Source organism: Anabrus simplex, chromosome 9, assembly GCF_040414725.1.
Source record: "Anabrus simplex isolate iqAnaSimp1 chromosome 9, ASM4041472v1, whole genome shotgun sequence".
NCBI lineage: Eukaryota > Metazoa > Arthropoda > Insecta > Orthoptera > Tettigoniidae > Anabrus > Anabrus simplex.
The window spans coordinates 41327497-41341520 of record NC_090273.1 but is presented as its reverse complement, the minus strand read 5'-3'; the positions used below and the strand labels follow the sequence as shown (position 1 = coordinate 41341520).

The following is a 14024-nucleotide window of genomic DNA, read 5'->3' as shown; positions in this document are numbered from 1 at the left end:
AAATAGTGTGATTTCACATCTGGAAAAAAATAGCTCAGTCAAAAAAAACTCAACTTTACCTCTGTATTCACATATTTCTAACACCCACCCAACACTCACGTGACACCTTCTAAGCCCAAAAGACCTGCAGCCAGAGGATTTCTACATTGTCAAATCCTGTTTAAAAACCGAAGGAACCTTAAAGTTATTCTCTACATATTTGAATAATTGTCAAGAGTTGGCTGCAGAGAAACTTACATAGGGGATCTCGTACAAGATTATGCTCTTCAAGTTCGTTCTCTACAATTGAGACCATATCATCCTAATTGGATTTTAAGGGGTCCCCTTCTCCATACAACTATATATTTTAACACTCCATCATAGTTTCACTCATCAATTTTATTGTAAGCTTTTAAACACAAGCAGCAACATAAGTTACAAGTGTAGCCCAATATAACTACGGATACAAGAAGACAAATTCTCATAGATTTATGTAGTGCTCAAATTACACGTCTCTTAACACGCGAGAGGTCGTACCCGTTTTAGAACGCGAGAGGTCGCGCGAAGGCAAATTGCTCACGCTTCATATTTTAATGAGCTGCTATTTTCCTTTGGCGGTGAATGCTCTGATTAAAATATTAATATGTACCCTGTGTAACTGCCTTTCGACTAGTACTAACATAATTACCCAGTAACAATATTTTCTCAATGTAAAAAAATTAATGAACCTTGTCGCAAAATCTGGTAAAGTTATGAGAATTTTTAAAGAGCGCGAGAGGTCGCGCGTGAGCAAATTGCCGCAACGTTTCCATTTGTACATTTCAATGAATGATTTGGTCACAATTCAAGATAAAACTACAGCACCACACTTCACTGAAAGCCACCATAAACCTCATGAGATTTACTTAAGAAACTTTCTTGGAAATCCAGTCATGTAAGAATACACTACGCGAGGGGTCGCATGAAGGCATTTCTTATTCTTTTGTATTGAATAGGTTGAACCTCTTTATTTATTATTTCAATTTTAACTGTGAAGGCAATATGCCGCGGCAGATGCGAGAGTGAAAGAAAACTTAAACTACTCCGGAACACAGCAGGCAATTCACTGACGATAATCAACATCAGGCAAGAGAGAGGGAGGGGAGGGATGAAACGAGAGCCCTAAGCCCTACAGTGGCTAGCAACGAAATTATTAACAAATATTTAAAAGTCCGGCAAATTGCCAAGGGTGCGACCTCTTGTGTGTTAACAAGGTTTTAAGAGACTTTAAAAGTTGTGTGTTAATCTTTCTATTATTCACACTTGTTCATGTTGCCATACTTGTTATGAACCTTTCAGGTGATGTTATCTTTATACCTCCTTTTTATAGTGTTTTATAGACATTTTGAAGATACAGTAGAACCTCAATAAGTCAAAATTGGTTAATTCAAAATCTTACCTAATTCAAAGAAGCTCTCGTTCCCGGAAACGAGAGGTACGGTTTTGCATGTTATTTAAATTGTTTAATTTGAAATACAGATAATTCGTAATTCAAAGAACTATGTCGGTCCCACTACCAAAATTCAGACTTTTAATTCAAAACTGCCTTTACATTTAAAAAAATAGTATTTATGGAGTAATTTAAATTCAAAATTTATCCGCATCGTGATAGAACACGTCTTCTGGAACGTGCTGGGGTAGCTTTCCGTACATTCATTCACTTCGGCATCTACAGTGTGCTTCATATTTGCTAAGTTCAAGTAAAATCATAAACCTTTTGTATTCAACGTTTTAAGGAATGCCACAATATCACGTAGCAGGCCGTGTATGAAGAAACAGAATCAGCAAACACTGGCGATGCCGACAGTTGGCAAAAAAAGAGTGGTTCATATAATCAAATCGTATGCACCGAATGATATTGTCAATGCCGATGAAGCCGCACTAAAACAATGCCGAACGCAAACGGATTTATGGTTTTAAAAGAGACAAGTGCCAGCCGGGTAATCGTTAAGGGTGGGGGCCATTGTACTGTGTTGCAATGCACATGGAAGCGAGAAACTTCCTCCCCTCGTCATAGGAAAGTTTGATAAGCCGCGATGTTTTAAGGGCGTCGGGTACTTTCCGTGCAAGTACAATGCATCTAAAAAATGCAAACAGTACAGTAATCCAAAAAATAAAGTATCTGCACAGGGGAGCCAGCATAATTTGTCCTCGTCTTTGAATGGTGTGATTTTTTCTTTTGTTGCGTGAGGTTATGTTTGCCAGTGATTTATCCAAGTGCATTATTTGAATACGGGTAATGTAAATGCACTTTGTTGGATACATTTTGGAAATAGTTTTTTTTCCATGGCATTTGAAAAATTTAAACCGTGAATCAAGATGACTGCATGCATTAATGGGTCTATAGAATACTCTGTGGCGAGGCAAGAATTCTGAATTACGTGAGAAGTGCTATGGTGGGAAATCGTACGAGAATAGAGTCACTGTACTGTGTTGTAATGCAGACGGAAGCGAGAGACATTCTCCCCTCGTCATAGGAAAGTTCAATAAGCCACAATGTTTTAAAGGCATCAGGTACTTTCTGTGCAAGTACAGGACATCTGAAATGCATGCAGTACAGCAATGCAATGAATAAAGCATTTGCACAGGGGAGCCACCATAGATTTCTTCTCATCTTTCAATCACGCTCTGTTTGTTTTCTTTTGTTGCGTGAAGTTATGTTTGTCAGTGAGTTATCCAAGTGCACCTTGTTGGATACGTTTCGATAATCGTTTTTTTTTTTTCATGGCGTTTGAAAGGTTTAAACTGTAAATCAAGGTTAATTGCATGCAGAAACAGGTCTTAGAATATTTTGTGACACAGCAAGGGTTGGCATTTCTGAATTACGAGTTGGCGGTTAATTCAAAATCACGTAATTTGAAGTCCGATTTTTGCGTCCCAACGACTTTGAATTAACGAGGTTTTACTGTAATACTATTTTCAAGAATTTTTAAGAACACGACCTAAGCAGCGCATTTTAGAGACATTAACATTTTCTAAGCAGCTGAAGATGCCCAAACTAGGGGCAAAACATGTCCTGTACTATTAGTTTTATTATGTATATGTAATTCTTGTAAATATACGTTGCACTGATAAGGTGGACCTATTTAAAAAGGAAAAAAACCTATTTCCTCCCCACTGAAGTCAGATAAAAATCAATATGGACCATGACCATGAAGTTTATAACTTGCAACATTCTATTTAATTGAGCATCTTGTCTCCTCACTCCCAAGTCTTCCCAGCCTAAAATTTGCAACATTTTCATAACACTACTCTTTTGTTGGAAATCACCAAGAACAAATTGTGCTGCTTTCCTTTGGATCTTTCCCAGTTCTCATATCAAGTAGTCCTTGTGTGGATCCCATACACAGGAATCATGCTCTAACTGAAGTCTTATCAGAGATTTATACGCCCTCTCCTTTACATCCGCACTACAATCCCTAAATATCAGCATAACCATGTGAAGAGGTTTGTAATCTTTATTTACAACCTTCCTAATGTGACTACTCCAATGAACATCATTCCTTAGGTACCTAGGTACTTACAGTGATCCCCATAAGGTGCTATCACCCCAACAACACAGTACCGTAATTAAAATTGAGAAAACTTTTCCTCTTGGTAAAACGTACAACTGCATCCCATTTACCATTGTCTAATGTCCATTTCACAACATTGTCTAAATCTTTTGTAGTTACTCACAATTCTGTAACTAATTTACTACTCTATACAGTATAACATTCTCTGCAAATAGCCTTATCTGTTATTTCAATTTTTTACTCATATCATGTACATACAAGAAAACATAAAGGTCCAAACATGCTGCCCTGTAGGGACCTCCATCCCCCTTAATCATAACAAGATCAGATTAACACTCCACCTACTCTTGTTCTCTGAGTTCTATTTTCTATAAATTTAGCCATGATTCAATCACTCTTTTGTCTAGTCCAATAGCCCTCATTTTCATCAGTAATCTCCCATGGTCTACCCTATCAAAAGCCTTGGATAGGTCAATAGCGACAATGTTGATTTGTTGCAAGTGACTAATCTCATGTTTTAATCCGTATTGAAATCTGTTGATATACAATAATAAAGTTTTATTATGAATCCACCTGTTCAATACATTATAATGTTGTTACATTTAAAATAACTTCATTAGTTAAAAAGTTATATATGGGACATGTTTCGCTCCCTTACAGAGCATCATCAGCCAAATCTGAATCTCAAATAATTGTTATTTACGTAAATAAAGACTTAAGAACTATTAGAACATTTTTGACAAACTTAAAACTTATTCTATTAGAAAAATCATAAAATATAAAATCTTTGTATACATGGCTTAATTACATGTGCTTAATAGGAAGATACATTAAAATTATGGAAGAGAGAGTACTAAAATATAAAATAAATAATATATATATTATGTCCAAAATCCTAGAAAGACGTGAAAATCAATCTTAGGAGCTAAATTTGAGGATTTTCTTGGCAATGAGATCTGGTAAAAAAGTTATTTATCCCTTGTGGATAAGAGTCTATAAGATAGATGTCCTCGACATCTATAAGAACATATCTTTTCAACAGCATTCGCCGAGGTCACATGACAACAAGCATTTAAATTTCTTGAAGACCAACATTTATCCTGTTATAAGTTCAATCATCAAATTGACGATAAATTTGAATCTTATAGACTCTTATCCACAAGGGATAAATAACTTTTTTACCAGATCTCATTGCCAAGAAAATCCTCAAATTTAGCTCCTAAGATTGATTTTCACGTCTTTCTAGGATTTTGGACATAATATATATATTATTTATTTTATATTTTAGTACTCTCTCTTCCATAATTTTAATGTATCTTCCTATTAAGCACATGTAATTAAGCCATGTATACAAAGATTTTATATTTTATGATTTTTCTAATAGAATAAGTTTTAAGTTTGTCAAAAATGTTCTAATAGTTCTTAAGTCTTTATTTACGTAAATAACAATTATTTGAGATTCAGATTTGGCTGATGATGCTCTGTAAGGGAGCGAAACATGTCCCATATATAACTTTTTAACTAATGAAGTTATTTTAAATGTAACAACATTATAATGTATTGAACAGGTGGATTCATAATAAAACTTTATTATTGTATATCAATGTTGATTTGACCTCCTGAATCTACTCTATCCTATTTACATTGAGTATATCCGACAAAGATAATACACTACATCAATAATTGTACTATATTTAAATTTCATTCTTTCTCTCTTTCATTCTTTTCTCTGAAACATATTTCAGATGTGCGTGTAAGCTTCCTCCTTTGGCGAAAAGGAAATCTGATCAACCTATGTATAAATAATGTTGAGGTCAAGGACAAACACCCTGGATACTAATCAGCCAGTTGAATAGCCAGGTTTCTGATCTGAATATTTTACAGCTGATTATTATCTCCACGTTGTTAGTCAGGTCATTGAAAAATACACAGAACACAAGAAAATGTACGTTGCCTTTGCTGACTCTACCAAAACTTTAGTTGAGCATTCATGTCTTTTGAGTGATTTATTCAAATAAGAAGTAGCGAAGTCTTCCATAAAAATTCTACATTACCAATCATCAAATTGAAACAAGAGTAAAATTTTGAGTCAGCTGGAAGAACATTCAAAATCAAGAGAGGAATCCACAAATGAGATCCCATATCATCTAAGGTATTCACCAGTCTAGTGGGAAATGTGTTTTAAGTAATGCACTGGGATAAAAATTTCAACATTAACACATTCACGCCCATCATCTGAGCCGGTTATTTAAAGGAATGGCCCAGCTATTCCAGCTGTTAGTGGCAGAGCAAACAACAACGAATTCTTTTCACAATAGGTTCTAAACTAAACAAGATATGGAAACAAAATTTTCCACATACCTTAATGAAGTCCTCTAGTATCTCTGTAGGGTATAGTAGGTAATGTCACACTTTCCTGGGTGAATGGGAACACCACACTTTCCACAAAAATAGCATGTTTCACTAATAATTTTATTTTTGAAGCACACTTTTCACCTTCTTGAGGGGAACTTGACTTTATTTTATGGTGGAAACTTCAAGAGATTAGACTCGCAAACCATCCTCACTAATATCCCATATTTGTTATTTTACCGGGGTTGTATACGCGGAATCTTAGGCGCCATAACCAGGCTAGCATTCCATTGCCCAGAGCAATTTTCTGTTTGGGGGTATAAAGCTCTGTAAATCTGTCGGAAAGTTTCTATAAAAAGGGTCTGATTTTATACAATCTGTCAGTGCTGTGCCCGTATTCGCTGCTGTCACAAAAGTGGAGAAATGAGAGTATACTTTCAAAGCGATTTCATGACAATGTCTTTGAGAAAATTGGATCTTCTCTCCAGTACATTCTAAGAAATGGTTTACTAATGATACCGATAGTGAGCATCAAACCAAGGAACGGTCTAATTTCTGAAACAGTCACCGGACTCCATGTTTGAGCAAGAGTGTGTTTAGAGAAGGGGCGCGGCGCAGCACAGATTACCTGACTGGCATACAGATTTGTTTGCTCGCATAGGTATTCGAGAAATTCAGCTGTGAGAAATAGATTTACAAATGACATCTCATTAGAGATTTCTGTTTCAATATTTATACCTGGTTTAGCAGTAAATGGGATCGCAGGGGGGCGATATAAAGGCGAACATTCAGGTACCGGTACTGTGTTTTCTGTCACGTGTCCAGAAGAATAGTCTTCACTGTCATCACTGTCACTTTCAATTTCACTTAGTTCAGGAATCAGTTCATCACCTGAGACGGTTGTGTGGATGAAGTGCTCTGTCATTGTGCTGTAAGAAATAAGTGCCTGGTTGGTTTTTAAGGCGTCATTGCCAATTTGTGCTGTTCATTCGTGGGTTTTAATAGTGCAGTGATGTTATCCGGCAGAATCGTGGCTCTTTTTGTGAGTTGTTATACTTGGTTATAATGGATTTGGTACCAACGATAGTAGACATTTTAATCGATCTTGTTATGTCAATCATAGATTGCATGTTATCAAGCAAACCATCCGTTGAAAATAACGCACGCATTATACTACGTTTAACTCAAATAACTGCCAATAGAGGCTGGTGAAGGGGGCCGTGATAGTATGGTCCTTAGTTAACACTCTCTTTGCAAGAGTCCAGTCTGACCTCTCCATTAACTGATAATAATTCCGTCACGATCGCTAGGCGCTAGATTTTAGTTAATCTGTTATCTGGTCGCTATGGTACTCTGCCATGAATTATCATACTACTGTTCTCATTCAAAATGGAGACCGATTTAGAAACAAGAAATAAATGCCTTCACTGTGATTAAACCTTTTCTCATAAAGGCTTGCTTGTCCACATGGGGAAGAAGCATAAAGATAGGCTAGGCAAGAATGAGAATCAGTACTACGCCCCGACGGAACGACCTACTACTTCTATGGGCTCCACAGGAATATTGTCTTCGTTAGGATGAAATTTTAGTCCACAGTATAAATATTCGGACTCTGAGACAGAAAGTGAAGAAGTACAGGATGAACAAAACGAAGAGACTGTGAACAGACCGGAAGATAATTCCGGTACGTGAAGAACCCAATGCCCTCACTGTGGTGGGTATTTTCAAGGAGCAAGAGGTGTAAACATTCACATCAGTCACTCTCATCCACAAATACATCGAACTACCTTGTTAATCAACTTCAGTTAACGCGTATCTCAGTCAGAAGATATTATTCCCATTGAACATCAATATCCTGTTCAAGAGGAGACTACTTTTCAGTCAGAATTAAATGAATGGAAGAACAAATTCATTCAATTCTCCGTGAAAACAATTCTGAGTTCGACATACTCGTGTGGGAGTTGTCGGAATTTCTGAGTAATTCTATCCATCTCTTACCTGGTCCAAAACACCCTGCTACGAAATATTACGAAGCCAGGAGAAAACGTCTTGGACATCAAGGTAAAACATATAGTTAGTCCTCGAATCCACAACGCGCGACCAAGAGAGAACGCCAAGAAAAAAAAATGTAAATATGACTATCAGCTCACTCAGTTTCAGTTCTACAATCAGCGAAGGAAAGCTGTGCGGAGGGTACTGAATCCAAAATCGGAATCTTGCAACGTTGATATTTCCAAAATATTTGCCACTTACTCTGATTTATTTTCCATTGAAAATTCCAATATAAGGTCCGATTACTGCTCCAAAATCAGTGACGTAGACGGTGTAGAGCTAGATGAAATGTACAGCCCCAGAATCACAAAAGAAAAAATCTCTGCAGCAACACATCAAATTGCAGTAGATCCCGCTCCTGGGGCCTGTTCCACAAAAGTATGGTCTTGTACATTACAATGTAAATTCTCTAGTAACTTGTACAAATACCAGAGTTTCTGTTCCACAAAAGAATTTTCTACAGTTGTACTTTACTACTCCATACTTACAAATTACTAGTGAATTTTTATAGGCGTGTTCCACAAAAGTACTAGTACTTGTAACTTACTAGCGAAATGAGAAGAATTCTCTACCAGTGAAAGGACAATAATATATAAATGTACTAGTCCTATTTAAATATGCTTATTTTGGATACATTTTGATAAATATGTAGTCTAGCAGTAGTGATAGTGATGGTGATGAAAATGAAAACTATCGTCTGTACAGGGAAAGAATAAACTTCCAGTTTAACACTGTATTTGAATACAATGAACGTTTTAGGTTAAGCACAATACAAGTGGAAGAACTTTTGATAGATATTGGCCATAGCTTAAAATATCCTACGAACAGAAATAAATCTCTCTCTGCTAAACAACATTTACTAACAACATTACATTGGCTAGGAAATGGTGGTCAGTACCATGGTACTGCAGATATGCTTGGGATGGCAAAATCTTCGGTCTGTGGTAGCTGCAATAAATGATATAAAATTTCCTCAAATTGTTTGTTGGCCTGAAAATACTGAAAAAAACATATTCCAAGAAGGACATTCCTGGAATCATTAATGAGCAGAATATCTCTTACATACGTCCAACTTTTCCCCTCAAAACCTCCATGAGCTTTTCCCAAGTCAAATATTTCCATCCAACCATTTATTTTGTCTTGTTTTTTCAGACTCTCGCTGAATCCACCGAAACGAATATCTTTCCTACCTTCTATTTCCTTCAAAATGAATAACTTTGTTTCTCTTGACATCATTTTAACAATTCATGCAGAGTTTGCAATTTCGTAACAATTAAGTTTGGCGGCCGAATATCGTTATTAGCGGCATCTGATTCCTAATGACAGACCAAGGTAGGTATGTTAGACTCTCGTAGAACATACGCGAGGATCGCGGAAGAACAGAATGGGTGATAATAACGGAGTAATTTCCTATCATCAAAGAAATAAACTGAAAAATAACATCGTAGCATTAAAAAATTCACAGGAATATTAGTTCTTTCAATCTTTGCTGCATAAGTTACAGTAAAATACGATATTACGATAAATGAGGCAAGCATAACCTAATTCAACGAATGGAATACTAAGATAAACAGCTGATTCATGCTATGACGTAGTATGTTTATTGATATGTCGTCATTTGTAAAACTTGTAACAATTCACTGGTAATACACAAGAGACTATCAATCTTTTGTGGAACAGAAATGTACAACTCCATACATTACAAGAACCCACACTAGTAACTTGTAATGTACAAGACCATACTTTTGTGGAATAGGCCCCTGGTCCTGACCGTGTCTTAGTACGTGTCATCAGGGAAAACACGGTATGCAAAATCATAGCAATCATTGCAACTCAAATGCTTTCAAAGCGCTAAATACCCCAGGGTCCAAAGAGTGCTAGAACCGTGTTGATACATAAGAAAGCGATGTCGAATGCCTGTCAAACTGGCGACCGGTAACGATCAGTTCGGTAATTAGACGTGTTATTGAAAGGGTATTAGATCATCATTTGCGCTCCTTTGTAACTTTCAGTGAACACCAAAGAGGCTTTAACGACCAGCCAGGATGCCTTATAAATACTTCTATTCTCAGAGGACTCCTCAAGACAGCAAAGACAGATAAGCAAGATGTTACCGTGATTTTTTTAGACATATCAAAAGCCTTCGACAACATCGGACATCAGCACCTAAATCTAACACTAGCTGCCGAGCCACTTCCATCTAAACTGAAGGAACTAATCATCAATCTACAGACTGACAATACAACACAGATCGAAACCACTAAGGGTAAAACGAAGCCAATTCGCTTGTTGAGAGGACTTATGTAGGGATCACCATTAGCGCCAGCATTGTATAACCTGACCACAGATTTTATTTTTGATGATATAATAGAAGAAAACCTACTACAAGCATATGGCACGTCAGTTTCTACAGAATTGCCCCCTCTTAGTATTATTGGTTTTGCCGATGACACAGTCATTGTTGGCAAAAATAAAGAAGCAGCTCTTGAGTTGACACACATCGCTATCATGTTGTTCCAGAAAATCGGTCTACAGATAAATGCCAACAAATGTGTGGCCATATGTATTGAAAAGGGGAAACTGGTGGACAGAGTGCTCGATATTCATGACAATTTTAGGATCAGTACTATTAAAGAAAAAGAAGAAATTCGATATCTTGGCGTCACTTTTAACGAAACACTCACCTTTGATGCGAACACTTCTTTAAAAACCTTACACAAGAAGTTAGATGCGCTTACAGCCTCACCTTTGTTAAAGGCTGATCAAAAGTTCATTGTTTTGAACAAAGCAGTCAGCTCTACTCTCGTGCATGCTTTTCAAACCGCTGAAATTAGACAAGTACCGCTTAGCTTCCTGAAAACCGCCGACAAAATGGTAAAGAGCTCCCTAAAGGAAATTTTGCAATTACCCACGGATACACCCGATAGTGCTCTGTATTCTGATTTAAGATTCAAAGGCCTCGGACGTTTCAAAGCAAGCTGGGAAGTACATCTGCAACAAATAAATGCATGCAACGCTCTTCGACGAGCCAGCAATAGCTACGTTTTAAAGATGCATGATCTGACATCCGAAACGACGCATTGCCTATAGGCCCTCAACATCACAGATATTAACCGATTCTCCAATAAAGGCAGTGACCTTCCCAATCCAAGAAAAATCCGCCAAGAACTAAGAAGTCGTGAAATGGCAACTTGGTGTTCTTTGCCTCAGAAGGGGATCGGTGTAGAGTTGTATAAAGAATACACTCCGGCCAATAATTGGTTAAGGCATCACCAGGGACTTTCTTGTAGCGAATGGCGAGAGGCAATCAAGACGACATCAAATGTTTCTCCAGTACGAACTATCCCGGGCAGAACTCAGGACAGAAACCTCTGTCGCAGATGCGTCAGAGAGAACGAAACACTGGCTCACGTTCTGGGTTCTTGCCCCTACGGCGAAGTACTGAGAAACTCACGTCACCACAAGATAAGATCACTGATTGCATAAGAACTCCGTACCAAAAACTTCCGTGTATACGAAGAAGTCCACGGTTCGTCTACGACAGGGAGTACAAGACGAACTGACATACTTGCCTTTAAAGATAATGACAAGAAAGGCTTTATTATCGATCCGACCATCCGATTCGAGCACCATGGCGGCCAGTCTACTGAAGTTCATCTTGAAAAGCAGAATATTTACACGCCCACCATTCCGTTCTACAAAAATAAATACAAGCTGAATGAAATAGAGATTATCGGCCTAATGATTGGTGCTCGTGGCACAATACCTGCCTTGTTCGTAGAATGCTGGAAGAAGTTTGACCTGCCTATGAACAGCATCGAAGGAATAGTTACCACCACCATACGTTGATCTGTACACATCCTGAAATCTCACCTGTTCGGACCTCCATAACCTAAAAAATCCGTATCATCGCTATATTTCTATGTGATAAAAACATTATCTATCCTGATATGCTTTACTATGTCCATTGTGGCAACCCGTAATTGCGGGAAGTCGTTGATTAGTTCAATAAATATATATGTATATGATCCTACATGCCATGGTTACACTTCAGAACGCGATTATACACATGCTTGTGCAATCACAAACCAACTACGCAGCTAGTTGGGCCAGCGCTAGGCTACCTTCAGAAACAAACAAAAAAGTGCATTGGGAGGGAAAATCGCCGTGGCCATGTGGTTTCTGGTGAGTAGAAGCATTCATAAGGGTATTACCTTCATCTCTCTCACACATATTTGTAACCAAAATATATCCCAGCTGCGTAGGAACGGCTCCAATTCAAGGTTGTGCTTGTCCGGGCTAACTCGGATACGGTCCACATCATGGTCACGCGCTATAGGCAATAACTCGAATATGGGCGTGAATGTGTTAACGACAGAAAACTTTCAAACCTGAGATTTGAAAATAATGCCCTGTTTTAAGAGAATCACTCAAAGCTTCAATTTTTGTTGTGCAACCTGTATCAGCATAGTAAATGAGTAGAACTTCTGATGACTGCAGAAACCAAGTTAATGACAAACAGGTTTAAAGAACCAACAAAAGTAAGTATGTCTGTTTAGGTCGACAGTGTCTTCTTGGAGCAGGCTGAACAGAGAGATCGGGAGCAGAACAGCGATTGTCTGGAAAAAATAAAGGGTCACGTAGTTTCAACCTGAAGAATGATTATTTATCAGCTTAATATTAAGGATACCTGTATACTATCTGTCTTAGCATATGGTGCTGAGAAAATAGTCTGCAACTAAAACCCACGTCAACCAACTTCTAGTCTGTCATCAAAGGATGGAAGGAAGCTTACCGAATGCTTCTCTGAGGGATCATCTCCATAACACCGTCATAACATAAAAAAATGGACTAAAGTATGTATAAAAGGAGGTATGGTCAAAGAAGTAGGGCTGGGCTGAGCATGTAACAAGATCTGATTCCATGAAATGGACAAAAGCAGTAACAGAGTAGTATCCAAGAGCTGCACAGCAGAGAAAAAGATGTCCACAAGAACCTGGAAAATGATGGAGGAGGACTTTGCTCCAAGAGGGGATTGAACAAGCTTTGATGATGATAAAGAGGAGGACTTGTTTCAATTATTCATTAACTTCTGAATTTTATTCTAGCGTTCATGCATTTAAGTATCTCAAGTGTCCGGCTCCATGACTAAGTGGTTAGTGTGCTGGCCATTAGTTAAGAGAGTCCCAGGTTCGATTCCCAGCCTGCTCGAGGATTTTAACCTTCATGGGTTAATTTCAATGGCTCGGGGGATGGCTGTATGGGCTGTCTAGACATTAGAATTCATCACAGGAAGGTCCCCATTCTCTTAGACATGTAAGTCGCCTATATGGCGTCAACTTGAAAGACCTGCACTAGGCCTTTTCGGATGCCACATGCCATTATTAGTACCTGAAAAAGTGATATCTCATAGATCATCTGCAAGCTCATTTGACAGCCTCCCATAATTTAAATGTTGAGTATGGAATTTAACAACCATCTCCAGGAGGTCTCCCAGATCTAACCATTGAGAACCTTATTATCCTACAAAGTCTTAAGTCATTCAAACATATCACATGCCTCTAATCATCTGAGTAACTTCATATGCACTGGTTTGAACCAAAGCATTTAGCCCAAACTTTTATATACTCTCCTTTCACGGTTATCGCCAGTTTGTACTAGCAATCATTCTCACTAATTTTCAATCTATTACATCCATCTTATGAGCAAGACTGCAAGTACCATAAGCTATCGTGCCAACTTCCGAAAGTAAACAATCAGGGGATTTCTACAACATTTTACAACATGTTGCAACTCATCAATGACAATGCAACTTGCATACATTAAAGAATATTTAAAAATATATTAGCCTACTTTGCTACATACTTTTGGTTATATATTTTTAAAAATGTACATATCTGAGCTGCAGAACATATGCCTCCTCATTCTTCAACTTGCTAAAACAACTAGAGGGAAGAATATTCTGGACATGGTCCTGGTAAAAGCAGATGAGCTCTACCGAGAAACGGAAGTAATAGGTGGTATTAGTGATCATGCAGCTGTTCTTGTCATAGTTAAAAATAAATGTGATAGAAAGGACGGTCTTAA

General features: G+C 37.7%; 1 protein-coding gene across 3 annotated transcripts in view; it reads right to left on the bottom strand.

The window, feature by feature from the left end:
- LOC136881224 (RNA-binding protein 42) overlaps positions 1-14024 on the bottom strand; it is a 267849-nt gene that overhangs the window by 218014 nt on the left and 35811 nt on the right. The gene's annotated exons all lie outside the window — the stretch shown is intronic.